Below are 13,289 nucleotides of genomic sequence, written 5' to 3'. Positions count from 1 at the left end.
TGCTGTCTAATGCGCAGATATAGGAAGGATAAATGATTAAATGCAGGGTCTGTGGTCATGTCTATAAAACATGAATGTAGCCTTGGTTACCTAAGGCGCTTCTCCACTGTCTCTAGAGTCACTGACAATGACTCTTTATAAAAAAAAATCATTCTTAATAGTCTGAGGCATGATGATATACAAAAGACACTCGACATTTAAAATAACCATCATTGAGAGGGAAAAAAGAGAGGAAGCTTTATTAAGTGGAAAATTATCATTGCTCCCCAGAGCCTAGTATGAGAAATGCAACATTAGATCAATGTCAGACACAAAACAAGAAGCATTAAGGTTCCCTCTAGTCCAGGAAAAGGTTAAACTGGGATGTTGACAGGGGGGGGTCTTTGGTTCAGCACACTGGGCTTTTCCTTACAGCAGCGATAACCGCTGTCACCAAGAAGAATTAGAGGCACACATTCAGGGTTAGCTGATCATTCAGGACTTTTTAACAACCTGAGTAGCTGTGGTTAACCCGATGGAAACATTCATAGGTACTTCTGCCTTCCAGGTCTCCAGCTATGAACCTTACTTCTGCTCAGCCACCTGGGGGATTTGAAGATCGGCCACAGCCTCCCAGTTCGATGTTGTCTCTGTAAACGATGTTAGAGTGAGGATTTTACTGAGGACGTTTGAAGAAGGGGATGGTTTCAGCGAATGCAGTCAAGAGAGATCCTGCAACCCTAAGTGGATCACTCCTACCCCCCAACCCAGAAAGCAAGTGTGTTGCTGTTGTAGATTAATCCACTCTAATCGATTGGTGGCTGGTGGCTGGCGGCTGGCGGCAGCATGAGTTCCTTGCTACTCACCCCAACCACACACACACAGACACAGACACACACACACACACAGACACAGACACACACACAGACACACACAGACACACAAACAGACACACAGAGACACACACAGAGAGACACACACACAGACACAGACACACAGACATACACACACAGACACACAGACACACACCCACACAGACACAGACACACACACAGACCCCCCCCCACACAGAGACACACACACACACAGACACAGACACACACAGAGAAAGAGAGAGAGAGAGAGCGAGAGAGAGAGCCTTATATTTAACATGCCCTAAGCAGCTCAATGGTGGGGTCACTCCCAAATCTCCAAGTGGCTAGCACACTCTCCCCTCTACTATTCCTGAATTATTTCTTACTAAAACCTATATTCCATCCTGACTGCCCCAGCCTGTAGCCCCCCTGGGCCATGATCGCTGACTCTTACATGCTGGCTGTCTCTCTGCCCTGCACTTCTCAGGTCTGCTCCTTCTCCTTCCCCAGCATGGCGGCACTAACTCCTCTCTCAGTTCCCCTATGCAACCATTGGCCACCGACAACTTTTTTTTTGCCAATTAGAACCAACTGGAGGCAGGGACCCGCCGTGTCTTTCATGCAGACATGTGGATCCCTGTTTAATTGGGGGGGGGGATTAACATAAGTAGCATTAGACCCAATCCACAACACAGGTGAACCCTCTCTCTATTGTCCTTTCTTATTTCTCAGTTTTAGACTCCTGCCTCGGCAATGGCCCTGAATCCCACTGGGCTCAAATCCATCTCTAGGTAGTGAGAGCAGAGAAAGCATTCTATGGCTCTCATGTACCACTTGCACTTTCATTGCTCGATTGATGGATATGGGATACTGCAGACTGTCCATTTTCATTTTATTCAGAGTAAGCTGACCGGATAAGTCTATTGAATACTTTTCTGGGGTGATTTCAAGGCTCCAAAGTGGGGAAAAACCAGGAGTGAGCTCTAGAGAAGTATCATCAGACCCTAAGTTTCAGCTTGGGATGTGACTCAGCCAAGCACTTGTGGTGTTCTCCGCTGCAAAACAAAGAATTTAAGGGAGGTTGTCACATTTGGAATACTAACAATCTGAAAGTGGAAATCGCTGTTCAAATCACCTTAATTTGTGTGTGTGTGTGTGTGTGTGTGTGTGTGTGTGTGTGTGTGTGTGTGTGTGTATTGGGGGTGGTAGCAATGTGTGTCATAGCATGAATGAGGAGACCAGAGGACAACTTGTGAGAAGTGGTTCTCTCTTTCCATCATGGAGGTTCTATGAACTGAATAAGTACTCTTGTCTACTGAGCCCAACTCCCCACTTTCTAGTTTAATTCTATGTTTAAGATTTAGGACATCAACTGCTAGACAAACACAAGGCTAAGGATTCATATCTGACTTGCTGAGTTTGCAACGTGGCTAAATATTTCTCTGCAGCTGACACTGGACTCATCATTGGTTAGATTCATCAACATGGTGGCCAGGTTGCATGAATCACCTACTGGTCACACAGTCACCAAAATATCTAGAAATCATGAGTCTTGTCTTTTACTCTTACAACCTTTTTAGCCTGGGTTATCTTTATATAATCTAGCTACTGAAATCATATCTGGGATTCCTTTGTGGTTTTTTTTGTTTGTTTGTTTTTATTTCCTGTTTGAGACAAGGTTTCTCTGTGTAGCCCAGGCTGGCCTCAACTTCAGAGATCCACCTGCCTCTGCCTCCTTGGAGCTGGGATCACAGCTGAGCACCACCACCGCAGGCTGCTGTTCAGGATTCTTGGGTCACTACTAACCCCTACTTGTACCCAGCCTCCCACGATCCTGACAAGTTTAAAATGCCAGCTTTAGGAAAAAAAATATAGGATTCTCATTTGAATTTCAGATGCTGAAAGAAAAAATTTTAACAAATGCAGTGCCAAAAGGCATACATACTCACACTAAATTATTTATTGTTTACTTGAAAATAAAATTAAACCAGAGCTTGTCCTGTATTTCTTTTCAAGAGTTACTTTTATTTTCAGTTATGTGAATGAGTGTGTGTCTGTGAGTGTGTGAGTGGTGCAGGCGCCCATGTATTGAATTTTCTGAATATGGGGTTTCAGGAGGTCGCCAGACTTCTGATGTGAGTGCTGGGAACCGAACTCAGGGACTCTGCGAGAGCAATATCAGCTCTTCCCAGATGTTCTGTGTTTCTATCTAGTCCTCCTACTTCGGTTTTATTCAGGGACAGTCTCTACTTCTCAAGGGACTTTTCAAAGACCCTCGCCTTTGCTCTCTTGTTTCATGCTTCTAAAACTCTGCAGCCCATTGGCTGACCGTTTCTATTTTTTATTCTTCATTAAAGTGTATGCTACGTGAGTGCAGATTGTCTTATGTTACCTCCTTTCTATTTCCCACATCACCTAAGGGAATATCTTACACATCATAGGAATTAATAACTGCTTGAGTTAGGAGTGAGTTGGGTTAGGAGTGTTTGCTAAACATGGACGATCACATAACAAATGTCTTTGTCTTAAATATCAGATAAAAACTAAGCTATACGGAGACCGTATAACCCTCTTCACAGAGGAAAACACCCACCTCACAAGGGCAGTGTACTTAATTTCTCAGCGCTAGTCATGGTAGACTGAAGATTCATATCCCACATATGTCTAACTCCAGGTTCTAGAACTGGTACTCTACTATTAAGGAGAGACCGGACAGATATTGGCTTTTAGTGATTTAGAAGGGGACAAGAATACATTTCTCTTTCTGTGTAAGTCCATCCAGGGAGCTAGGCAGATTCACTTCTGAGGTCACTGGGGACCTGGTTCCTCTCTCCTGCCTCTTCACCAACTTCTTATTGCTGTCCCTTCTACATGACTGATAAAAACTCAATGACCACATTGCAGCCTGCAGAGCTGGAAAAGTAGAAGGTGAGGGACAATGTAACAACCTGGAAAGTTATCTTATAGCTTTGTTCACATATCCTTGTCACTCAGACTCACTGGTCAGACCTTAGAGCCATACCTGACTGCAAGGGAAGCTGGGAAATAATAGTCTTCAGGTGTCTTAGAAACATCCAGACTCTCTGTTGTTAGCCATTACAGGCAAAGGTATGGAGCAGACGCTGAGTGGGCGTTGTGAAGACAGAGGGATGAAAGTGTACAGAAACTTACAGGACACATGCACAGGGATTGCTGGGTTTTCGGTTGTGTGAGGGTAGCTACAATACACATTTGCTCTTTTCACTTTTTATTGCTTGAGAACATTGGGTACAAATATTACATTTTGATCAAACCTGCCCCTACTCTCTCCCCTCTAACTCTTCCCACGACCCCCACTATTTTATCTTCCAACTTTGTGTACTCTTATTTAAATCCAGTGAGTGTTTTCTACATGTGCATGGGTGTAAGGCCATCTCCTTGAACATGGTAGGGCAATCTATCACAGGGCTTCATCCAAAAAAAGCTGACAGACACCCCTTTCCCCAGAAGACATTAGTTGCCAGTAGCTCCTTGTGAGAGGCGGGATTTCATGAGCTCTCTCCCTATCTCTGATGTAATTTTGGTTTAATACTATGCAGGTGTTGTGAGTGCCACCAAGGCTCTGTGAGTTCATATGTGCAGTGGCCTTGTCATGTCCACATTTGCTCTTCTTTCTGGTCACCCGGTACTTTACCGTCTTGTCTGTGTCTGAGAAGTTCCCCACTTACTAAAACTACCGCCTCTCAATGTATGACTCCTGCTTCTCTAGCCTCCGTGGAACCCAGAGCATGGAATGGACCTGCATGGCAAACAACCGAAACACAAAAGAACCCACCTTAGAAATGGTGATAATCTCTCCATCAGTAGGAGGCTGTGGGATCAGAGGTTCCACAGTCGCAGCGCCCAGCACCTCTGGCATAGACTGAAGAGTTTGTGCCTGGGGATGGCAGCCATGCTTCTGAAGTAGATGCTTAACTGTCTCTGCGCCTCATTTTTCCCCATACTAGACTCATGTCTCGGCCACGCGATTCACATGATTCAGTAGTGTGCTGTGACAACGTGCAGTCTGCATTCTGTATCCTTGACTTTGAGCTGTAGGACGATAGCTGGAAGGGACAGCATCTCGTATCTATTGAGAAAAGGGCTTTAAGAAGCATGGCGAATGAACTTCCATCAGTCCACTTGAGCCTCTCCCTTTGCCATGATCAGTGTGCACCATATAGCCAATGAAAGAACCAAATCTTACCCAGACCCCAACTAAGATTGACCAAGTCCATGATGCACTGCAGCCTACAGTCTAACATGTAGCAATCGCCTTAGTTGTTCCTGCTCATGTGGCTACTAACTCTGATCTTCACTGTTTCTAGTGGAGATGAGGAACCTGTCATGCCTGATACCCTTTGATGGTGTCTTTTTCATGAAGTAAGAATAAGTTATGCAACTCAACCCTTGACTACACCAGGATCAGCAAGCATGAGAGTCCAGGATCAGGTCAAGAAAGAGTGTCTCTTCCTCTATCTATAGTCACAGTTTCAAATCTCACTCTCTATGGTCATAGTTTCAGATTTATTGCGCAAAAATGCTTGGATATTTACTGTCTTTGGGCAGTAAATGAGAGTTTTGAGTGTCTATAGTTCTTAGATTTGTCACTGGTACTACAGACCCTTCTCTTTGGTGTTACTGAATAGATTTCCTCCTCCTCTTCCTCCTCCTCCTCTTCCTCCTCCTCCTCCCCCTCCACCTCCTCCTCTTCCTCCTCCTCCTCCTCCCCCTCCTTCCTCTTCTTCTTCTTCCTCTAGACCAAGGGGTGGGGGAGACTTGGTTGTGATCCAAGAGACACAGTCTCTAATCCCAGGGTCACAGACAAGCTTCATGACCTTGAAGTCATTACTCCTTCTTTGAGTCTTAGTTTCCTCTATCTACTTACTTTTCTAATGACAGTTGTCATTAGGGGCATTTCATGCATAGGAAGCCACAAGATCTCTATAAGGTGCTGTATGTGATGTGTGTCTGTTTCCTAGGTGATGTAGTATTAATGATGCACCAATGTATTCATCACATAAAGTAGTCTGGAAGGAACTGTGTGAACACACTGTAGTGGTTTTGAATAGGAATGGCTTATAGATTTGAATGCTTGATAACCAGGGAGTGGCAGTATTAGGAGGTATGGCTTTGTTGGAGGAAGTGAGTCATTGGGGTTAGGCTTTGAGGTTTTAAAGCTCAAGCCAGGTTCAGGGTCAACTCCTTCCTGATGTGTGCCAATCCAGATGTAGAACTCTCAGCTACCCCTCTAGCGCTGTTTGCCTGTGTGCCCGCCATGCTTCCCATTGTGAGGATAGCGAACTAAATTACAAACCAGCCACAATTAAATGTGCTCTTTTATAAGCCTTGCCATGGTCATGGTGACTCTTCATAGCAATAGAACACTGACTAAGACACAGGCTAACTGTGGCTTCTTCAGGACTCTTAAGATTATGAGTGACTTGAATAATCTTTTATAAATGTTCTTCCATTTCTCATATTTTTATAATGAGTGTGTGTTACTTCGGTAATGAGAAGAGGGTTTTTTTTTCCTTTTCCTTTTTCTTTTTTTGGAAAGGCTTTAATGTGCTGTGTTAATATAGGACATTTATTATAGGACGTTTTCTTGAAAGGACTTTGGCTGAAAGTGGGACTTCCTTACAAATTGAAATAAATACAAGGAAGGACAAAGAGAATGAGGAGGAGAAACAGGTGTGGGAGGAGGGCAGCAGGGAGGTGCCCCATGGCAACCAGGGCACTAAGCACTCACTTATAAGGAAGAGAACAAAGAGAGATGGATAATGTCTTAAGGGAGTAGGGTTATTATTGCCGTGATAAAACATCATATTCAAAATCAACTAAGGGAGGAAAAGATTATTTCTCATCAAAAGTAGTAAGGGTAGGAACTCACACTGGGCAGAAACCTGGAAGCAAGAACTGATATGCAGAGGTCATGTTGCTAACAGGGGACTGTGCTAGTGGAGATTTGTCTCTACAACCTCTCAGTTCTGGAAGCCGTGTTAGGCTTCCTATGTGTATAGATATTTGGTCATTCCCAGATTTCTGACGGGGTTGAAGACTGATTATAATCTCATAACCTATCAGGCTGTATAAATCTGAATATACATATTTTATTGGATAGTTACAGATAGTATACAAGCTAGCCAAGATATAATATAGATGACATGGTTAATGAACAAAATTGATGGACTGGGTGATGAGTGTATTGTTGGTTTTATAAATTGCAGAATGGTAATAATAATACTTAGTTCACATATGTATAGGGAAAAGGTTTTTTAACTGGACAAAAAGGGGGAAATGTTGTGGTTTGCCTTGGAGTTCTCTAGGCAAGAGCGCTAGATTTGGACAGAGGGAGGAGTCAGGAGCGAGAGGGGGATTAGATTCAGAGAATAAGTTTAGAGAAGACAGTTGGTGACAGTTGAGCCAGTAGAACCTGAGCAGGGTGGGGGGGAGGATTGAACAGTTGAGAGAGGAGAGGGAGGAGAAATGAAGATAGGAGGGAAAGGAACAGTTTAGAGACACGATGGGGAACTGAGAAGAGTTAGAGGAGACAGGAGTTGGAGAGAGGGGAGAAGCTAGGAGTCGTTGTGGGAGAAGGAGAAACTAAAGCATGGAAGAGTTGATATAGTTGGGAGAGTGAGTAAAGAAAAGATGGAAAGAGGGGAGAAGCAAGGAGTCGTTGTGGGAGAAGGAGAAGCTGGAGACCTGGCAAATAAAAGGTGCAAGGGATAGATGGTACTGGGCTTTGTATGTTTAAATGGGCAATTATATCTTACCAATTGGATCTAAGATTATTGTGTTGTGTGTTCTTTTATGTGAGAGTTTGAGTGTAAGAAAGTGTGTGGCTGGGCCAGTTTCCGCCAAGATATCTAGCAGATATCTGGGGCACTGAGGTGTAGGACCTAGCAGGGTAAAAGACCAAACATTACCATTTTACTTTTATATAATTACAACAACAAGGGTAGGAACTCACACTGGGCAGAAACCTGGAGGCAAGAACTGATATGCAGAGGTCATGGAGGGGTGCTGCTTACTGGCTTGCTCCACATGGCTTGCTCAGCCTGCTTTCTTATAGAACCCAGGACCACCAGCCCAGGGATGAAACCACCCTCAATGGGCTATGCACTCAACCATCAATCAATAATTAAGAAAATGCCCTATCAGATAATCTACAGCCTGATCTTATAAAGGCATTTTCTTAATTGAGGCTTCCTCCTCTCAGATGACTTTATCTTGTGTGAAGTCATAAAACCATCGTGCACAATTAACCCCTTATCAGCTTGACACATGTGATGGGTTGTATATGCTTGGCCCGGGGAGTGGCACTATTGGAAGGTGTGGCCTTGTTGGAGGAAGTGTGTCACTGTGGGGTGAGCTTGGAGACCCTCCTAGCTGCCTGGAGATGCTCAGTCAGTTCCTGGCTTCCTTCGGATGAAGATGTAGAACTCAGCTCCTCCTGCACCAGGCCTGCCTGGATGCTGCCGTGCTCCCGCCTTCATGATAATGGACTGAACCTCTGAACCTGTAAACCAGCCCCACTTAAATGTTGTCCTTTATGAAACTTACATTGGTCATGTTATCTGGTCACTGCAATAAGACCCTGAGACAACACACAAACACATCACTGTTAAGACACAACCTTTCCTTTCTTGTTCATCCCCAAGATAACACATGAGTATTAAATATTACAGTATGAAACATTTTACAAACTTAAAGTCCCATAGTCTTTAAAAATTTAACTACTTTAAAATTCAGGTTTTTGTTTTTGTTTTTGTTTTTAATTCAAAGTCTCTTTCAAAACCTGAAATCTCTGTGCCGTTTTAGTCTTTTCACTGTAGCCTTTTGTAAAATCAAAAATAAATTAAACACACCCTTACTTCAAGAGGGAAGAACCGGGGCACGGTCACAATCAGATCAAAGCAAAACCAAACTCCCAGCAGCGTAACTAATGTGATGTCCAATGTCTGGAGTCCACTCCTGATCTGGGCTCCTCCAAAGGGCTTGGGTTGCTTCTCCAGCTCTGCTCTCCCTAGCACACTCAGTTTGTCTTGTAGGCTCACACTGGCTCCACCCCACTGCTGCTGCTATCCTAGGTGGTCATCCCACGGCCCTGGCATCTCCAATACTACTGAGGTCTTCTGTTCTCCATGACCCTTTCATGCTTTCAAAGCCAGTACCACCTGGATGACCCTTACACTCTCAAGTTCAGCTGCCAGCATTGGCTGCCTCTAGAACACAGCTTCTGTGTGCTGACTCCCATAAAACCCTTCCTGGAGGATTTCACCTCAACGATGCTGGGTTCTTCCTAATTACTGCTAATTTCTCAGCTCTGGTTAACCACCATCAATTGTCCCAGGAATGCAAAGACTTCATTTCAGTGGCGCTGGTCTTTTGTTAATCATAGCTGACTCTTCAGCCCCAGCTGGTCAGAACAACAGGATCTTAATTCAAATTAGCCAATAGCCTTGATTAGGTCTTTAAACATCCCCCGGAAACTTCACAAGACCTGGCAGTTTATACGGCTTATCTTGTTTATGACCTGTGCCAGAACTGAGGTAGAACTATTATCATCCCCATTTTTGATGGGAAAAAAAAAACAAACTATGGCTTGGTGTGTTTGAGTTACTTGCATGAATGAAGAGCAAGTGAATCTAATTTTCCTGGCTTCTAGTCCATCCACTTCATGGCTCGCAATAGAACACCAAGAGCAGAGGTGGACAAGAGTGTAGCAACCTGCTAGGCAAAGTCAGAGAGATCTTCTTGGAAGAGGGGACTCTTGAGCTGTGTCCTGAAGGATGAGCAGGAGTCTGTGTGGACAAGGATACAGGAAGGACATGCCAGGCAGTGGGGCTTAGAATGTTGAGGCAAGGGGTAGGAAAACCATTTGGCCTTTTTTGGAGATCCCAAATATTCTGGTCCCACTGAAAGTGAGGGGCCAGCAGGAGCAGGCTATGAAGGATGAGTGACCCATTAAGATTTTGGCTCAGCATCTCTAACACCTGGTGGCTTCTTCTCAGAATCAATCATGGCCATGTGGCGATGCCAGCAGGCCAGGGTGAGCCAGCAGGGGCCTCAAAGGGCCTGCTGCTTCCAGCCCATCTAGGGCTCCTTTCCAAACAGGAGAATTGAGCCTTTTCCAGAACAGTCCCTAGTGAACTTTGAAGGCAGCCTGTCTGGGTGCCAGAGAAACCAGCTGGGTTGGACAATGAGAGGAAAACTTCTGGCAAAAAAAAAAAAAAAAAAAAAAAAAGAAAGAAAAGAAAGAAAGAAAAAAAAGACAGAAATCTTTTATTACCTCAAGTGCATGATGGTCAGGGCTGCAGGCTTTGCCAGTTGCTGGATTTGAAGCCTGGCCTCTCCAGTTGCCTGCTGTGTGACCTCAAGGATGCACTTCCACACTGTGCCCCACCTTAGTTATAAAACACCATCACCAAGGCAACTTAAGAAAGAAAGCATTTAATTTATGGCTCACAGTTCCAGAGGGCTAGAGAGTCCGTGACTGTCACAGTGGGGCAACGGCAGCAGGCTGGAAGGCATGGTACTGGAGAAATAGCTGAGAGCTCACATCTGACCCACAAGCAGAAGGCAGAGCAAGGCAGAGAAAACTTAGAAACACACCTCCTTTGACAAGGCCACACCTCCTAATCCTTCTCAAACAGTTCCACCAAATGGGAACCAAGCATTCAAATATACGAGACTATAGGGTCCGTTTTCATTCAAACCACATCATGCCCCTTAAGAATGCCACACACACATTTAAGCACCATCAGACATATTTCTTAGGCTACTTGTGAAGATTGAATGAAGCCATGACAGATGCTGAACTAATCCTGAGTGGATGTCGGTCTCAGAAGCAGTCGGGGCTAACTCATCCAGCTCCTATTCAGCAAAGATGTATTGAGCATTTTCTCATGCTCAGCACTGGTTTATCCCCATGAAGAGGAAATGTCACGTACATGCCTTCCTGCAGCTTATAGTCTAGAGAGGGAAGCAGAAACAATACACACAAACGGAGTCCTATGCATATGATGATATGGTAGATAACAAATACTCTGTGTGAATGTGCACACGAATGCCCTTGCAGGCTTTAGATGCCTTCCCTGAAGGACTGGCATTTGAGCAGAGATAAGAATCTAAGGAGCCAATTTCATGAAAATACAGGACAAAATGATTCAACAGCATACTTCGCATGGTACAATATGAAGGAAGAAAATATATTGAAGACTTGCTCAGATTCCCATTTTAAATTTAAAAATATTCTTTGAGAATTTCATACATGTAGGCAATGAAATACAATCATATCCACCTATTTCCCATCTCCAGCTACTCCAGGCTGAGCGACACCCCTCCCTGTCCTCATGACCTTTCCCTTTTCTTTTTAATAATTTACTAAGTCAATTTAGTTTCCTATACGTTCATGAGTGTGGGCCATCCACTGGAGCATGGCAGCCCTGCCGATGACCATACCCCAAAAGGAGAATGATCTACCAACCACTCCCCCACAGCCCTTCCAGTAGCTCCTCAGTCAGGGATGAATCTTTGTGAGCCTCTCCCCATCTAACTGTAACTGGGTTAATCTCTTGTTGGTCCTGCCATTTTACAACTGGAAAAATGGAGACAGCACAGAGAGGAACTTCCCCCAGATCACACAGCCAATATGGAGCTGAAGTCAGGACAAGGGTCGTGGAGTTGGTTGCAGAGTTCCACAGCCTCACTCCGCCCTCACGGGGAGGTGCTTTACTTTTGGCAGAGAGATGGGAAGTGTGTCTATGTCCCTGGAACTGCAGCAAGAGTTACAGAGTGCCATAGCTGTGGAAACAAGACTTAACACGACGGCCATAAAAACTGGCTAATACAAGATGAGCTAGCAAGTTGCTAGGCGACAGATCCTAGTACCCTGAGAACGTGCTAGAGGAGGGATGCTGTGACTGTTGAAGGGAGCAGGACAGATGTGTGTGTGCACATGCATGAGAGTGCATTTACACTTGTGTGTGAATGTCGGTGTAGGTCAGACGACCATCATCTCGTCTGTTCCCCGGGCACCCATCCTTCATTTTAAAAGGTTCTGTGTGCTTGTATATGAGATGTATACATGTGTACACCTCTGAGTCCACATGTGGAGTCCAGAAATCAGTGTTAGGTACCTTCCTTTATCATCCTCCACTTTATTTTTTTGAGATAGCATGTCACTAAAATAAAGCTCATCATTTAGGTGAGATAAACTAGCCAGCAACCCTTAGGATCTACTTGTCTCTCTGCCTTCCACCTCCAGTGCTTGGCTTTCATATCTGGCTATTATATAGGTCCTGAGGCTTCAAACCCTGATCTTCCCACACGTACACTTTACCCATTGACCCATAGCCTCAGCAGCTCTCCCCCCCCCATTTTGTTTTGTTGAACCAGGGTCTCTTACTGGCCTGGAGCTTACCCATTAGGCTAGGCTGGCCATCCAGCAAGTAACAGGGAGCCTCCTCTCTCCACCTCTCTGACATGGAGTTACGAGTATGCACCACCATGCATTGCTTTGTCATGTGAGTCTTGTGGTTTCTGGAGATCAATTTTACGCTTTCACACTGAGCGTTTCCCTGGCTGAGCTGTCTCACCCTGCGCATGGGCACATTAATGATTATGATTGTGGTGGTTTAGATGACATACATCCCTCCTATGCTCATGTACGCAAGCACTTGGTACACAGTTGGTGACACTGTTCGGAATTGTCATGGTTATGAGCCTTACTGGGGAGTGTACATCACTGGAGGTGTGGGTTTATAGACTCTCCAAGCTTCCCTGTCCCCACTCTCTGCTTTCTGCATGTGGTTGAGATGTGATCGCTGAGCTTCTTGTTTCCTAATCCCGCCACTACGCCCTGATGGACTCTCTCTCTCTCTCTGAAACCAAGGCATATAAACTCTTTCTTCGGTTGCATTGTGGTATTTTGTCATATAAGTACAAAAATAACCTGCAGCGATCAAAATAAGGGTCCCAAAAACTGAACTAGAGAGCTCAAATCTACAACCAATTGTCCGACTCGAGACAGATAGCTCAACCCCTCTGGGCTAGTTTCCTCATTTAAGACCTAGGGACCATCAAAATACCTACCTTTCGGATTTGCTGCATGGATGAAATGAGTTAATGTTTGCACAGCACATAGAATAGCTCACAGCAAGGAATAGGGGCTGTGCTACTTGCCACGAGCAAGACTTACGTTAAACATTCACTATTGAATTCGCACAACTGTAGAGGGTGGTTCTGATGCTTTGATCAGGAACGTGCGAGTGAACACTAAAGGTCCTGTTCTCCAATTGGTTCTTGGTCCATCAATAAAGATACCAGTGGCTAATGACTGGGTGGAAGAGGCAGGACTTCTAGGTTCTCACAGGAAGGCTAGAAGATGCAGGAGTCGGAAAGGGATTCGTCATGCTTCGGAGTAAGATA

At 44.7% G+C, this 13,289-nt stretch overlaps 1 long non-coding RNA gene across 1 annotated transcript; it reads right to left on the bottom strand.

The window, feature by feature from the left end:
* Nucleotides 1-212: 212 nt before the first annotated feature.
* LOC134479646 (uncharacterized) lies at nucleotides 213-5,487 on the bottom strand. The gene is made up of 2 exons (XR_010053189.1): nucleotides 4,648-5,487; nucleotides 213-629 (listed from the first exon to the last, which is right to left on the bottom strand). It is a non-coding gene; the product is annotated as an uncharacterized LOC134479646 (long non-coding RNA).
* Nucleotides 5,488-13,289: the final 7,802 nt, after the last annotated feature.

This window comes from Rattus norvegicus, chromosome 7 (genome assembly GCF_036323735.1).
Source record: "Rattus norvegicus strain BN/NHsdMcwi chromosome 7, GRCr8, whole genome shotgun sequence".
Lineage (NCBI taxonomy): Eukaryota > Metazoa > Chordata > Mammalia > Rodentia > Muridae > Rattus > Rattus norvegicus.
The sequence above is the reverse complement of the archived record's forward strand: the minus strand, read 5'-3'. Positions and strand labels throughout refer to the sequence as shown.